This window comes from Bidens hawaiensis, unplaced genomic scaffold (genome assembly GCF_021521415.1).
Source record: "Bidens hawaiensis isolate Kalapana, Puna unplaced genomic scaffold, B.hawaiensis_p1.1 tig00058194_1, whole genome shotgun sequence".
Taxonomy (NCBI): domain Eukaryota; kingdom Viridiplantae; phylum Streptophyta; class Magnoliopsida; order Asterales; family Asteraceae; genus Bidens; species Bidens hawaiensis.
Window position 1 is genome coordinate 56,255 of NW_027500516.1, and position 16,551 is coordinate 72,805.

At 44.6% G+C, this 16,551-nt stretch overlaps 1 pseudogene; it reads left to right on the forward strand.

Moving 5' to 3' along the window:
- The first annotated feature begins 1,570 nt into the window (after nt 1-1,570).
- LOC143602247 (expansin-like B1) lies at nt 1,571-15,096 on the forward strand (annotated as a pseudogene).
- The last annotated feature ends 1,455 nt before the right edge of the window (nt 15,097-16,551 follow it).

The following is a 16,551-nucleotide window of genomic DNA, read 5'->3' on the forward strand; positions in this document are numbered from 1 at the left end:
CTTGTGCTCACTTTCATGCACCTTTTAGAAATATTGTTTTTTTAGTTTAACAAATAACTTGTTAAAAATGACCAAAGAAACCACTTTAAATGATACTTTTATAATATTTTTTTCATTTTAGATAGAATTACAAATTTTGTCCTTTAAACATGCCCAATTTATAGATTGGATCCTTTAAAAAAGTTAGTTTCACTCTATGTCCTTTATATCGTAAATTGCCTCACTTTTAGTCCTTTAAACTAACGACCATCCAAAAGGTTCGTTAAATCCAAGCATATGCCAGACATGTGAGGGCACTAAGGTAATTTTACCCCTTTTTTATATTATCTTTAATAATTTAAATAACAAAAGAAAAGAAAACAAAATAAACATTAATAACAAATTCAAAGCCAACTATTACATCTCCATCTCCTCCACCGCAACCCTTTTTTCTTCACCCCACGTCCTGTACAAAGTCCCGCCACCATCCCTGCAAATTTACGGCGAAAACTACACCGTAATTTCTATTGAAAATAGCACCGCACCTCCGATTCCATCACGAAACCCCTCAGATCCGATTAAGGTCTTCAAACCCCTCCTGTTTAACCGCTGGAAACCTGCAATTTCGAAGCCATCTTTGGTCAATGGAATCTGTTATGCAAGAGCTTGAGAAATGGTTCTGAAAGTGATTTTGACGGATTTGCAAGTGATTGAAACCAATAATTCATCTCCACAAAAAACCCCACCACCACTATTCTCTTCGCTCGGATTCTGAACCTGATTACCCTTTTACTGCGATTGTTGTTGATATTGTTGCGTCTGAACCAGGTGGTTATTACCACATCGTCGTCAGATGGTGCGTCACTATTTCATGGGTTTGGGGTTTTCACAGGTATGTATAGTTTTTTGTTTAATTAAATATGGTTGGAAGAAGAAACAGTGGTGGGTTGCGTTAGTGGCGGTGCGGCTGTGGGTTGCGGTATAAGTTGGTTTAGGCGACGATGGTCTTCGTCGGAAGTCACGCGGTGGTGGGCGGTTGTTTCCTTGGTTAGGGTTGGAAGGAAGATCTGTAGAGAAGATGAAGATGGAGTTGGTGGGTTTAGTGGGTGGGGTCCTGCATTATGCATTAGATATTTTTTTTTATTTTTATTTAAATATAATGATATATAATTATAGGTAAAATGACCTTAGTGCCCTCACATGTCTGGCACATACTTGGATTTAACGGATCTTTTGGATGGTCGTTAGTTTAAAGGACTAAAAGTGAGGCAATTTACGATACAAAGGACATAGAGTGAAAGTAACTTATTTAAAGGACCCAAACCATAAATTGGGTGTATTTAAAGGACAAAATTTGTAATTCTGTCTTCATTTTAACTAAAATGTTAAATCATGTAAAACCTGTTACCAAAGAATAACCCAGACTACAAGTTTACTTGCAACTTTGCAAGTACTTTTACTGTTCTGGACACGTCTGATAGGGCCATTACTCAAAACTGATAACTCATCATCTCAACTATAAATATGGTTTTTTCCATAATAGAATTTCACATCCCACTCTATATTCTTATCACAAAGGTTCCACCTAGCTATGGATTTAACACTAGATTTCTGCTGTCTATTTATGATTATGATACTTCTGCCTTCACTCCTTCAGTGTGCTACAGTGAAGACTCGTTTGTCTCCTCAAGAGCAACTTATTATGGTGGCCCTGAATGCTTAGGGACTCCAAGTAAATCATAATTCCTTTCCAGTCTGTTATAAACTTAATTTTAAACACTGTTTCTGTCTTAAAGAGCGACATATACATTAATTATTAATTGTCATGTATCAGCTGGTGCTTGTGGTTACAAAGAATCTGGAAGCATCATGAATGGTGGTGAGGTTACTGGAGTCTCGTATAAGCTCTTCAAGGATGGTGCTGGTTGTGGAGCAAGCGTAAACATATTGTCGATCACTAGTGACATATTGAACTGCCCACTGCACGATGTTTGTACAATCGCATATCATGTTATGGATGTCTTGAGCGTCACAGTTTGCAAGAGACAGATTTTTTAAGGAATGCATAATTCATACAATTTAATAGTTAATTGTACACATATATTTTACTTTAGAAAATGAGTATGGACAATTGTTTTTCGGCTAGTGGAGATGCACTAGATTGATTGTAAGTAGACTTGTCAATTTTGGGCCCTTTTAACTTTAAGCCAGTTGATGTTGTTTCTTTTATCTAAAACCATAAAATAAAATAAAATAAAAAAAACAAAAAAGGGTGAAAGATGCTAATGAGATTACCCCGCAAAGCGGGATCTGTGCTCCTTCTTGGCTGATGCGAAGGCCGCATGCCAAGCATGCAGCGTTGAGTTCTCCTTGCACTTGGCCCTTCGTTCTTGGCTACGTGCGCATACATAGGTTATTTCTTTAATTTTTTTTCTCACAAACTACTAAATTAAAATTTAACAAGTAGGTTGTACGTGGGGAAATGAGTATGGTAGTGTTAGGGTAAAGTGAGTTAGTAGGAAGAATGGGTTGAAAGCTTATGAGATATACTGACTAGACCTATATGTACTACATGCAGACAGTCACTCAAAAGTTGTCCTCGACACAATATCCTAAATTACTTTATATTAAGTTTCCTTATATTTTTACTTTAAACATCCTCATTTGGCTTGGCATGTTATCTGGTCTTTTGACTTTGATCATTCATGACACTATATATTCAGCCATTCAGGTAAGGTGCAAATACGCACTGCATTGCAGTGAAGATGGGGCGAGAGTTGTAGTGACTGACCATGGTGAAGGAGACAACACAGACTTCGTCTTGAGTACCGGTGCCTATAATAAACTCGCTCTTCCGGGCAAGCTGAAATACTATTTTCGTATGGCGTGGTTAACGTCGAATATAAAAGGATTCCGTGTCAGTATCCAGGGTATAATTTCGTGTTCAAAGTTCATGAGCACAGTATATACCCTAAGTACCTCGCGCTCATTGCTATATACCAAGGAGGTGCAAGTGATATCACAGGAGTCGAATTATGGCAAGTAAGTATTCATGTAATTATAGTGCGCGGATATACATACGTTTTTATGTATAGTTCTCCAGGTACACTATTAACTCTTTTACTTGAAGAAAACTTAATATAACCAGCGAAAATTAAATTTGAAGAATTTGGGAGCCTTGGGCGAGTAGATTTAACCAGCCTCAAAATGTAATTGAAGAGGTAGGTCCCAGCAGAGCCCAGTTGGACCCGCAAGACTCACCTCAAAGAGGGACGTCTGCGCAGTTGAACCCGCAAGACTAACCTTCAACAGGGACGTCTGCGCAAAGGCTAAACTCGTAAGACTCACCTTGAAGAGACGTCTGCGCAGAAACCAACTGGATCCGCAGGACCCACCATGCTCAGAGACGTGACGTCCTTACGCGCAGTACGCAAGCTGTTCCCGCAGGAAAAGCCTCCCAATGGTCGACGTACTCCGCCTGTTCCCGCAGCAACGGATACTAGCCATCAGGGAAGGCTACCCGCGCAGCAAGGCTACACGCACAAGGCACTTAACTCTTAAATAATTCAGTAGTCACCTGAAGAAGGAGTGAGCAAGCCGGGAACACTCCCGCACAAATAAGCCAGTCCGTACGATACTGGAGGATCTTTTGTACTGTACCTGACGAGGTATGGATAAAAGATCTGACCAAAGATACGACAGCTCACTGACAACAGTATGACGAGCAGCACGCTCTTGTACTGTATGTCACTATCAGCCGCTGCCTACTCACCAACCTGTCGGAGGACGTGCGTAGCCTGCAGTTGGTGGAACAGGAATAGTACACAGCCGGCCTAGTCACTATCAGCCGCTGCCTACCCACCAACCACCAGCATGGCACGTGCGTAGCCCACAGTTGGCAGTACAGGAATACTATTCAGCCGGCTGTACCTTCTTGGAAACCTACCTTCGGCTATAAATACCCCAACACCTTGGAATGGTAGGACCATCTTACATTATCTGATATCTCCATATATTATCTTATCTTCTCTAGCAATCTCTTAATATACACTTATATTCAAGAGCAATCTAGTCTGATTCTCACGCCGGAGGGTGGTCACAAGGAGGTACCCCCCCTTCTCAGTGACGAGCTCACGGTGTCTGTTTTGCAGGTCATCAGAAGAACCATCTTTGCCGGACCTAACCCCTCGTGGGAAACATCTATTCAACCCCCAGATTATCCGTAATCTGCCCGGGGTCATTAGTGTTTCTTCATTGGCGCCATCCGTGCATAAAAGCTAGAACTAATTTATTTAGTTTTTTCAAACTTCTGGAAAGATGGTTAAGGTTACTCCGTTGCCAAAGCCAGCGAATGACCAAGAAACCCCGGTAACCACAACCCCAGCTACTGGGGGGAACACCGGCGAATACACACATTTTACGAACACTACCCCGGTTACCCGAGCCGGGGCAAGTGCAGTAAACAATCCTCCCCTGGGATTCATTGATACCCAGGTGGAAAGACAACAGACGAGGCCCCCCCGCCAAACACTTGAACAAGTTAAAGCGTGGGCGGAAAAACGTCAAAGGGAATTCCAAGCTGAGTTGGATGAACACTTGCGTTCTGTAACATCCTAAAAATTTTAATGATGAATAAAGGAAGTTATGTTTAGTGATTCCGCGTAATTAATTAATATCGGGTAGGGAGCGGGTCTTGGACGTGGATTAATTGAGATGGGTTAAATGAGAATGGGATTTCAGGGATATAAATACCCCCAAAATCCCAAAATATCTTCATTTTCACCAAACTCCCTAACACCCCAAAACACACACACACACCACACGCATACCGCCGCCGGCCGGCCGAGCCAAGGGAAGAGTCGGGCAGGTCCGAGAGAGAGAGATTAGTGTACTAGCAAGTAAACGAGATCCAAACAAGCCCAAAAAGGTATGATTCTTGATCTTTGAAGTTTAAAGATCCAAGCTTTTTTAGTGTATAAGCGACCGAAAATGGTCGGGAAGCGTAGTGGGTGATATTGAACCATAGCAAGGGTGTTAAAATCGCTCAAAATGCTGGAAAGAAACCGAACAGCGGCTGTCTGGGCAACTTCGCCTGCATCTGGGCAACTTCGCCTTCAAAGCGATGAACTTCGCCTGCAAGCTAAGTTCGCCTGATGAACTTCGCCTGCAAGCTAAGTTCGCCTGATGACAACTTCGCCTGAGGCCAAGTTCGCCTGATGACAACTTCGCCTAAAGCTAAGTTCGCCTAAGGTTTAACTTTGCCTAAAGCTAAGTTCGCCTAAGGTTTAACTTCGCCTAAAGCTAAGTTCGCCTAAGGTTTAACTTCGCCTAAAGCAAAGTTCGATTAGGAAGTAAACTAAAAATCTAATGAAAAATGTGTTAAGACAGTTAATGGAAATAAAATTTTTCCATTAACCAGCTCGACCCCAGCCAGGGGCTCTGCCCCTTGGACCCTGCTAGGGGCTGCCGCCCCTAGACCCCGCTGCCAGGGGCGCTGCCCCCGGACCCCCGTTCGTTGTGGGTCATATAAAGATAGACATACATTATGAGAAGTGATAGTTAATTGATACGTATACTTGTTATACAGTCAGCCGTGCACAACTGAAGAAAGGAATTACGATTAACGGTGAACGTAACCGTGTTCAGGTGAGTTTCTAGCCCCATTCCTTGTTATGTTTTCGGGGCTGTGTGCATACTTGATGTGTTGTTAATACATTTATCCTAAGTGATAAGTGTATGCCCTATGTGATATATGTGTTATGTAAGAATGATTGCTTGATGGTACGTGAACGATCTTCGGATATTGCACGTACTGTCAGGTTGTAATGCTATGTATAAGGTAAGTATAATATGAATGCTTATGCGTATGAACATGATAGAGATAATAAAAGAAGGAAATAATGATGTATGGTCGTATGGTTACGAAAAGGGGTACCGAGCCCTAATAATACTCGAGGTATGATGTATGGTTGTATGGTTACGAAAAGGGTACCAAGCCCTAAAAATACTCGGGGTATAATGTATGGAACGAAGAGAGAATCGAACCCTACTAATATTCGAAAACTAGGGACCAGACCCTTATAATATCTGTGATGTTAGGGACCAGACCCTTATAATATCTGTGATGTTAGGGAATCGAACCCTTCTAATATTCGAAACTAGGGACCAGACCCTTATAATATCTGTGATGGTAGGGACCAGACCCTTATAATATCAGTGATGTTAGGGAATCGAACCCTTCTAATATTCGAAAACTAGGGACCAGACCCTTATAATATCTGTGAGGTTATAGGACGAAAGGCTCTTTAAAACGTATGATTATGTATGTAAAGAAAGTATGAAGGTAAAAATGAAAGTAAAAGCACTTAAGTGTGTATGAAAGAAAGTTAAGAGGTTAAGTATGAAGTGTAAAGAATGTATTGTATGATTATGTGATTAACTAGAACTCACTCAGCGTAGCTGACTTTTAGTATGCACGCAGGTGAGTAGGATGAGACAGCTGGCTTGAGCGGGGACACATGGCAGAAGAATAAGAGCCTGGCATCTGAAGACTTACGATGTTTTAATTTTAATGTTTTAATGTGAAAGACAAAGGACGTTTTGAGACAAGTTATGAAATATTGTAATGTTTTATGAAAGTTTTATATTCCGCGTAAATGTTTTAATTAACTCTGATATTTAGAACTGTGTTTATGAGTAAATCCAACACGAAAGTAGGGTTACCGGTAACGGGGCCTTACACGTTCACTCCAACAGGCTGACGAATTCGGAAGCACTCAACAGCTCAACATGAGCAATGAGTGCGAGTACTTGGACGATGATTCGGAGGAATCCGATACCGACGCAAACCCTCGCCATAGGGCGAAAGGGAAGCGTAAGGAAACGGACTTCCAACCGAGAAGGAATTTTGGAGAAACCTTCAAACCAAAAAACGCGGGTGGAAACCCACGTGACTTCTCTAAAACCTTCAGACCAACCGCTGCAAATGCGGGAACCTCCAAGTTTGCAAGGGACATTGCGGAAGCAATCGCCCCAAGAAGTGCCAAACAGATGTCAAACATCGGCACCTATGATGGTATATCTGACCCAGACGATCATTTGAACAGATTCATAGCGGGGGCAACCGTCAGCAACTGGACGGAACCCATGTGGTGTTATATGTTCCAGATGATGCTGGTTGGAGCAGCCAGAGCGTGGTTCGACCGTCTACCGGTCCACCACATCTACGATTGGGTAGACTTCCAACAGAAGTTTAGCCAACACTTCAGCCAACAAAGAAAGTATACCGAAGAGCAATGGACAATCCTCAATTGCATTCGAGAGGAAGATGAATCTTTGCTAGACTTCATCACTCGCTTCAACTCAAAGAAGCTAAGTCTGGGTAATATTAGCGAAGATCTTGTTCGCGCTGCTTTCATCCAGGGCACAAAAGACCCAGAGCTCATCCGCACCTTAACGGGTAAAGATGGCATGCCATCCACATGGGATGCCATCATGACAGCAGCTAAACGCTTCGCGGAAACGGAAAAGCAACTGGGTAGAGATCTTCCCCAAAGCACAAACCTCTACACCCAGAAAACAAGAGAAAACAATGTCCTTACCGCCCGACTAAACAAAAAGAGGAAGCTAGGCATTTGGCAGTTAAGGGTAAACTTTGACACCTCATCCGGCTCGCACTCTCGGTTAGGCGGAAAGGATAACATGCAGTCGTCGAACCGGAACTCCAGATGGACGCCACTCACCAAAAGCGTCACCGAGATATTCGACACCGAGAGACTCCCATGGCCAAAGGCTCCAATAATCCGAGAGCGTCACAACGCTGATCAGAGCAAAGTATGTGACTTCCACAGGACAAGAGGCCACAACACCGAGGAATGCGTAGACTTGAAGGACATCGTCGAAGCATTTTTCAGAGATGGGACGCTCACGCACCTCGTGGCGTAATGAACGCTGAGCAGGCTAATGCGTGTAGAACCCCAGTTGGGGAAAACACGAATAAAACTGCAGCTTCATTGTCGGAGACTACATACTGCGTAAACAACGAGATTCCGAACCAAGTGCATATCGGCTCGAAAGGCTCGATGACACTCCCAAGAACATGGAATGGAGCTCAATTACACAGTCTGCATGTAGATCAATTCCAAACTTGTAAAAGAAAAGGCCCAGAGCCACTTCTAATGGAAATGATTCTCCTTCACATTGACGCTGATGGTTTTACATTTATACTTAATGAACTTTCCACACTGATGTGCCGGTCTTCACCGCATAAATAAGTGTGAACAAGTCGTTGCATGTGGAAGGCGGCAAAACCCGCATAAACACAAAAAACGACAAACCTTCACGCAGGTCAGTCATAGGTAAAGTTCGATCATCCTACTAAATGAAAGTGCCGGTCCTAACCGCACAAATCATGATAGAGGACACCGAACTAACCTATTGACAACCGCGCGTCGAACGGTTAATTTATTCAAAACACTGATGCCGGTTTTCACCGCATAAATAAGTGTGAACAAGTCGTTGCATGTGGAAGGCGGCAAAACCCGCATAAACACAAAAAACGACAAACCTTCACGCAGGTCAGTCATAGGTAAAGTTCGATCATCCTACTAAATGAAAGTGCCGGTCCTAACCGCACAAATCATGATAGAGGACACCGAACTAACCTATTGACAACCGCGCGTCGAACGGTTAATTTATTCAAAACACTGATGCCGGTTTTCACCGCATAAATAAGTGTGAACAAGTCATTGCATGTGGAAGGCGGCAAAACCCGCATAAACACAAAAAACGGCAAACCTTCACGCAGGTCAGTCGTAGGTAAAGTTGGGTCATCCCACTAAATGAAAGTGCCGGTCCTACCCGCACAAATCATGATAGAGGAAACCGAACTAACCTATTGACAACCGCGTGTCGAACGGTTAACTTATTCAGAACACTTAGAAAATATCTTCAAGGAAAAAATGAGGAAACCTCCACGCAGGTCAGATATAGGTAAAGTTTAGCCATCCTACTAAGTGCAAGTGACGGTCTTACCCGCACAATCACGAAAGAGGAAGCAAAACTTTAACCTATTATCTGCCACGTTGATGGGTTAACTTATTTAAAGTACTTAAGAAATTGCAAAGTTAAACTAAAGTATGCACAAGCGAATCATATATTGTTTATGCGGCAAAACAAGTGCCAAATTAAACTATAATATGCATGAGCAAGTCGTATAACGTTTATAAAGCAAGAGTGACGGTCCTACCCGCACAAAGGATTTACATTCCATAAAAATTCAAGTATTACAAGAATGGCCGGGTATCTACCCGCCTACAAGAGTGTAAATCTATACAAAAACATAAACCTATCCTAATAGTGGAAAGGGATCTAAAGGTTCAAGCTTCAGGACCACTTCCTCCAAACCCACTTGTACCCGCACCATCACTTGACTGTGGCGGTTCAAGGAAGGTCTTGAGAATGGTTAACCCATCATCAGCAGCAGCAACTTCGTTCACCTTCTCCACCACTGGATGCGGGAAGGCAGCATACTGGTTCACTGCTTGGTCATAAGCAGCTTCAGTATCCACATCATATAAAGGGAAGTTGGAAGGCGGGATGCCCTTCTCAACGAACCCTAGACCAAGCAGGAAGCCAGCCTTTTCCCCATCCTCATGAGAAGCGTTGAGGGCTGCGCTCATGGCATCATCATATGATGTGTCCGTGAAGACCCGATGCACAACCTACAAGAAAAAATACAAGTATCAAAACCTTTTCTTAGTACAAAGAAAAGCGTAAAGACGTTATGAAGCTAAGCTTACCTGCGACAACGCTTCTCGTAGAAGCCATTCCTTGGTAACCAGAGCCTCCTGGAGGGCAGCTTGAGCTTGGTTACGGGCGCGTTCAGCTTCACTTTTGTTAAGGTTGGCAAGCAACACTTCTTTAGCCGCAGCCTCTTCGACGCCCTTTAGCTTACGCTCAGTATGGTCAAGCACGCCCCTCTGGTCCAAGATCTCTTGGAGCTTCTTGGCGTCTTCCATGGCCAAGGCATCATGAGCCTGTTGGAGCCTCTCTAATTTGGCTTTAAGCTCCTCATTCTCGGTGCATAGAGGCTCAGCAACAGCTTCAGCCCTGGTGGCCCTCTCAGTTGCGTTCCGAGCGGTTTCCTTAGCTAACCGAAGCTGTTCGTTAACAGCTTGGGCAGCCTTGGAACGGGCCTCGAGACGGGCCTGAACTTCAACCTCAAGGGCCTTGAAGTCCTTCTCCTTTTCCGCAGCAACGGCGGCAAGCTTCGCATTCTCCTCCCGGATCGCCCGCGCCTGAGCCACTTCAAGGCTACGCACCGTCTTTAACTTGTCGTTTTCACGACAAAGTAGCTCGACGCGCGGCTGCATCCGGGCGAGGAGGATTCGGAGCTCGTTGGACAGCCTACCTTCCTGGTAGCTGGCCATGGCCTCCCCCAGCGCACCGCTTGGGGCGGCGTGACGCGCCCATTCGACGCACTCCTCAGCAGTCCGGAGGGTCGTTCCCCAGCGGATCTTCCACCGAGGAGCGTACACCTCGTTGGAATCACGAACTGCAATAAAACAAAAAACAGTTAAGAGAGAGAAATGATGAAAGGGATATAGGCCAAAATAACCCTACGCACCTGTAGGGTCGACAACAGGCCGATAGCCACCAAACCCATCACTTGAACCTAAGGGATATCCATCCAAAAGGTCAAGGAGACGGGAAGGAGGCAAGGATTGGCTAGACGCCCCAACCCCAAACGTACCTGAAGGACTGGCCGTAGTCGCAGGCGTCGGAGGAGGCATGGTGGAGGCTTGCCGCGGTGGAAACCAACGGAGGTGAACTCACCGGAGGTGAACTCACAACCGTGGCCGCGGCTGCGGTAGAACCCGCAATAGATATCACCGCCGGCTCAGTGATGGATTCTGTGAAAATGGCACTGACGGCCGGCGGGGATAATGTTACAGCTGGAACAGTTGGCTCAACGGGATGAGCAACTGAACCAGTACTGCAAGCAGGCGTAGCCGCCTGGGTCATCGCCTCGGGTAGGTTGACCAAACCTACCTTCATGGGTCCAGAGCTGCTCCCTCCCGCTCTACTCTGGAATGCCGTAGCATCCACGCCTGCACGAAGACAAGATATATTAGTATAATGGCGGAAAGATATGAAGTTAAAAGTAAAGGAAGTTTGTACTTACGAGTCCTCTTGAGCTTGAAGGTACGAACAGGCGGGGACGAACCCGATGGAACCGGCCTCTTTACGCCGGTCACCGTCGCTGTACTGGTCTGCCCAGAGGTGACAGCCGTCTCAACCTCCGGAGCAATGGTCTCATCACCACCAGGGTTCCCCGCCACCTCTTCACTCTCGGTCTCCGACTCAGACCGGTTCACCTGGTCGGCGGAGGCTACCTCCGCCTTGCCCTTCCCGCCGGCAGCCTTCTTCTTCCTCCCCAAGAAAGGATCATCTGCGGATTCCTCATCAGAAGATGACAAAATTAGAGGAATCCCCGCAGAGGTTTGAGCATTGAGAGGGCGAGGGTCAAAAAGTTCTTTACCTGGCTGCCTGGCGCTCAGGATCTCGTGGCCTGGCGGGTAGACCTCTACGAACCGATCCGCCGTGTGCTCAAGGATGGGCAACTCGTTCTCATCTAGAGCACGAGTACCCATCCGAGCGGGACCATCACTCTCCCGCGGCTGCAGGTGAGACTGCAAGTCGTTTCCCTCTGTAAACAAAAAGAAAAAACGGTTAGAACAAAAACCATAAATTAACGGATAATATGAAGCATACCGTAAGGGACAGAGTTCAAACCGTATTCAAGGACGATGGGAATCTGTGACGCCTCCTTCCACACCCGGCTCATCCCGAGCATCACCATCCCGGACTCCGTAAAGCGGTAAACCGGAGACTGGATCCGGGAAACCTTGGAGAACCATTCCGCCTCCTGGTAGTTGGAGGCGTGAAGGTTCGGGAGAGCTCTCCCGTTCTTGAACGACATAGCTATGGGGACGACGCGAGCGGAGATATAGAAGAACTCCCGTTTCCAAGATCGAAGACTGCGCTCGGTAGCGCAGATCTTCAAACCCTTGATCCGATTGACCAAGGTATACCACCCCTGGATGCACCTCCAGGAATAGAAGGTCATCAGGCGGTCAACATTGGCCTCCACACCCAGAATGAGACACACCCACTCGAAATGGCGGATCTTGACGATCGCCATTGAGTGTACCTCAGTCAGATGCACACCGTGTCTCTCCAGAACACGGTATACAAACTTCGTCAATGGGAACCTGAGATTCCCATAGACGAAGAATGCAGCGTACACCCCTATCTTGCCCTTGGGGGCATCGTACACCGTCTGATGAGGTGCAGGAAACTCAGGCTCGAAAGGCTCGAGCATGAACTTCCTGACGACGTACTGATAGAGGTCGGCTGGAAGAGCACACTGGCACTCGCCAGCAGTACTCTTGTCATCCTTGTCCGACGTGGATGACGGATTCTCGGCGTACAAGTCAGACTCCTCGACGATAGCTTCTGGATCATGAGTAGACGACATGTTTTGGAGGTAAAGAACGATTTCAGAAGAATGCTCGACAGAAAGAGTATTCGCCGGAAATCGCTTAGAAGGAGAAGAGAGAAGTGAAAGTGTGGATTACTAAGGACCCTCTCCCCCTTTATATACTCATCGCAATGAATGCGATGAATTTAATGCGGAGGAGAGAGAAAAGAGCTGGTGCAATGAAACTATGACACGTGGAAAAAGCAAGCTGGCAACAGCTGTTGACGGGACGCGCGCCGTAAAATCCGCACCCACGCGTCCAAAAAATTGCGCTCACGCGCCTGAAAAAGCGTCTGGAATGACCATGTACTGTCACGTCGCCATAACTTCCTGCACGTCCTGAAACTGTCAGAAGAAACCGTCGGGCGACGTTTCAACAGTTTGGACTGTTCTTATCCTTTCACCAACTCTTCGAATTTCAAAAAGATTCAAAAAGATTCAAAAGTAAGCGGGACTATACCCCTTACCTTGGCAACCAAGTAACTATAAGACAGGTGCGAGTACAGTGTCAAGGCAAAACCCTTCACATACTTAGCACCCGCAGGGAATTGAAGCCAGGAATACCTTGGAAGTAAAGTAACTATAAGACGAGTGCGGGTACAGTGTCAAGGCGAAACCCTTCACATACCTAGCACTCCGCAGGGAATTGAAACCAAGAAGGATCTTCTGGGCCATGCTTGCGGAAACGGGAATAACATCCCCGCATAGCGGGAACGTCGAGAACTAGATTGTTTGAAGCTCCAAGATGGAATTGGTTGTTTTAACATAATTGATCACTATGTTCAAAACTACCAAAACCTCATGGAGAATCTACACAAGTGGAACTCAACGCTCCTGACTTGCGAGGAGGTTACACACCTACCCGCATCATACCCAAAGATCAAGCAGAAAAGTCGGGAATTTCTGCGTGACATTAGGACTTCCGCGGGAAGAATCCCCATGGAAAACCTTAAAACTAAAACCTTTTTCAAAACCCTTTGCTTAAGTCCAAAAGTTCACCTCACTTATTAACAATTCATGATAAGAACATTGGACTGGGGGGACTTGAAGAGGTAGGTCCCAGCAGAGCCCAGTTGGACCCGCAAGACTCACCTCAAAGAGGGACGTCTGCGCAGTTGAACCCGCAAGACTAACCTTCAACAGGGACGTCTGCGCAAAGGCTAAACTCGTAAGACTCACCTTGAAGAGACGTCTGCGCAGAAACCAACTGGATCCGCAGGACCCACCATGCTCAGAGACGTGACGTCCTTACGCGCAGTACGCAAGCTGTTCCCGCAGGAAAAGCCTCCCAATGGTCGACGTACTCCGCCTGTTCCCGCAGCAACGGATACTAGCCATCAGGGAAGGCTACCCGCGCAGCAAGGCTACACGCACAAGGCACTTAACTCGTATATAATTCAGTAGTCACCTGAAGAAGGAGTGAGCAAGCCGGGAACACTCCCGCACAAATGAGCTAGTCCGTACGATACTGGAGGATCTTTTGTACTGTACCTGACGAGGTATGGATAAAAGATCTGACCAAAGATACGACAGCTCACTGACAACAGTATGACGAGCAGCACGCTCTTGTACTGTATGTCACTATCAGCCGCTGCCTACTCACCAACCTGTCGGAGGACGTGCGTAGCCTGCAGTTGGTGGAACAGGAATAGTACACAGCCGGCCTGGTCACTATCAGCCGCTGCCTACCCACCAACCACCAGCATGGCACGTGCGTAGCCCACAGTTGGCAGAACAGGAATACTATTCAGCCGGCTGTACCTTCTTGGAAACCTACCTTCGGCTATAAATACCCCAACACCTTGGAATGGTAGGACCATCTTACATTATCTGATATCTCCATATATTATCTTATCTTCTCTAGCAATATCTTAATATACACTTATATTCAAGAGCAATCTAGTCTGATTTTCACGCCGGAGGGTGGTCACAAGGAGGTACCCCCCCCCCTTCTCAGTGACGAGCTCACGGTGTCTGTTTTGCAGGTCATCAGAAGAACCATCTTTGCCGGACCTAACCCCTCGTGGGAAACATCTATTCAACCCCCAGATTATCCGTAATCTGCACTGGGTCATTAGTGTTTCTTCAGTAATGAATTTAACAAACAAATTATGTTTTTAAAATTGTTTATAAAATTTGTTATAGTCTTTTGTATAATAAATCTCTCTCTCGATCTCTCTATAAATATATTTTATAAATTTTGGGCCTTGAAAGAAAGACCCTAGTCGGTCGCCTACTTTGCCACTCCACTACCCCTAACTACATACAGTCTTCAAACTCTAAGACTGTGGACTTCAAAAATATTTGTACGTTTTTAACATGTTCGATTCTAATATACATATAATCAAGAATATATAATTGCAAATATTACAAATTGAATGCACGAAGATTGCAAGGAATGGAGGTGTATGAGAAGGGCGTATGGAGCAGTATGGGACATGCCCAACCCACCAGAGGGAGCTATAACCTTGAGGTTCCAAGTAACTGGTTCAAAGTGGACAGAAATTAAGAGTTTGATCCCAAGCGACTGGAAGGTGGGGGCCACTTACGACACTGCGGTTCAGCTAGATTAACTGAAGAGCCACCATCATCTTCACACGTGTGTCTATATATATGTAGCAAATATAGCCAATAATAACAAATATAGTGGTTTCGCTGATTACGTGGTTAATTATTAATCTATGTTGTTGTGGAGCCTTGGAATGAATAAATAAATAATGAACTTTACTATCAAGTTGTTATTTATGAGTTTAGATGGTGTTTGGGATTCCTTATTTTACTTATAACTTTTCATTAAGTTAATAAGTTATAAAAATGTAACTTATAGAACTTTTTCTGTCACAATATAGGTAATCCTAAACACCTTATTCCTTTTCAAAAAGTTTTTAATTTATAAGTTGGTAAAAATAAGCAATCCCAAACACCCTCTTAGTTGTTAACACTAAACTACTCTCTCTCCCCCTCCCTCCCTCCCTCCCTCCCCCCTCCCTCTCTCTCAAATAAGATTCTTAACGTTGACTTAATAGAGGGTATTAATTGCATTGAAATACATTCTGCATGTGCTTAAGTGGCCCCCACCACAAGTGGAACAGGTAGTTAACAGTGTTATTAGAAATTTACATCGGGCCTCGAACTGTGTTTACTAGATAGGACGTGGTTATGTTTGTATTTTACAACGGCAGCACACCGGCGTTTACTAACTACAACAGAACAGGTAAATTTAGAACATTCAATTAACCGTGTTTAAAAATTTTACAATGAGCGTACAATTGACGTTAATTATAATTACAATCGACAAATAACCGGTGTTTGGTAAGTATTTACAACTTACTACAACTGGCCATTAACCACTGTTTATTAAACATTATAACGTGTAAGGCCCCCGACCTAGGAAACCTACTTTTGCTCAGGTTGGATTTATTCATTCACATATTTCGAAAATCAGAGTTAATTAAAACAACTCGAGGAACATAAAGTCAACCATTCTTACATAATATGAGTACTTGTTTAAAATAAATTAACATAAGTTTCAAACATTAAACATAAATAACACGTGAATATTTTTCATGATGATGCCAGTCTTCATCTTATTGCCACGTGTCTCCATCAAGCAACCTGCCTCATCCTACTCACATGCGTGCATACTAAAAGTCAGCTACGCTGAGTGAGTTCTAGTTAATCAATTAATCATACATTACATTCATGTTCATACTTATACGCGTCCGAAGATACGTATTTCATACTTTACTTACCGTTCCTCATTCATACATACTTTATGTATATACATACGTATGTACATTTCCTTCAGATATTATTAGGGTCTGATCCCTCTTATCTCAGATATTGTTAGGGTCTGGTCCCTCCTATCTCATATATTATTAGGGTCTGGTCCCTCATACCCCGATCTTAGATATTATAAGGGTCTGGTCTCTTCTATCTCAGATATAATTAAGGTCTGGTCTCTTTGCCTCGCATAACCATACAACCATACATATCTCATCAATCGTCCTTACCTTTATCTCATACGT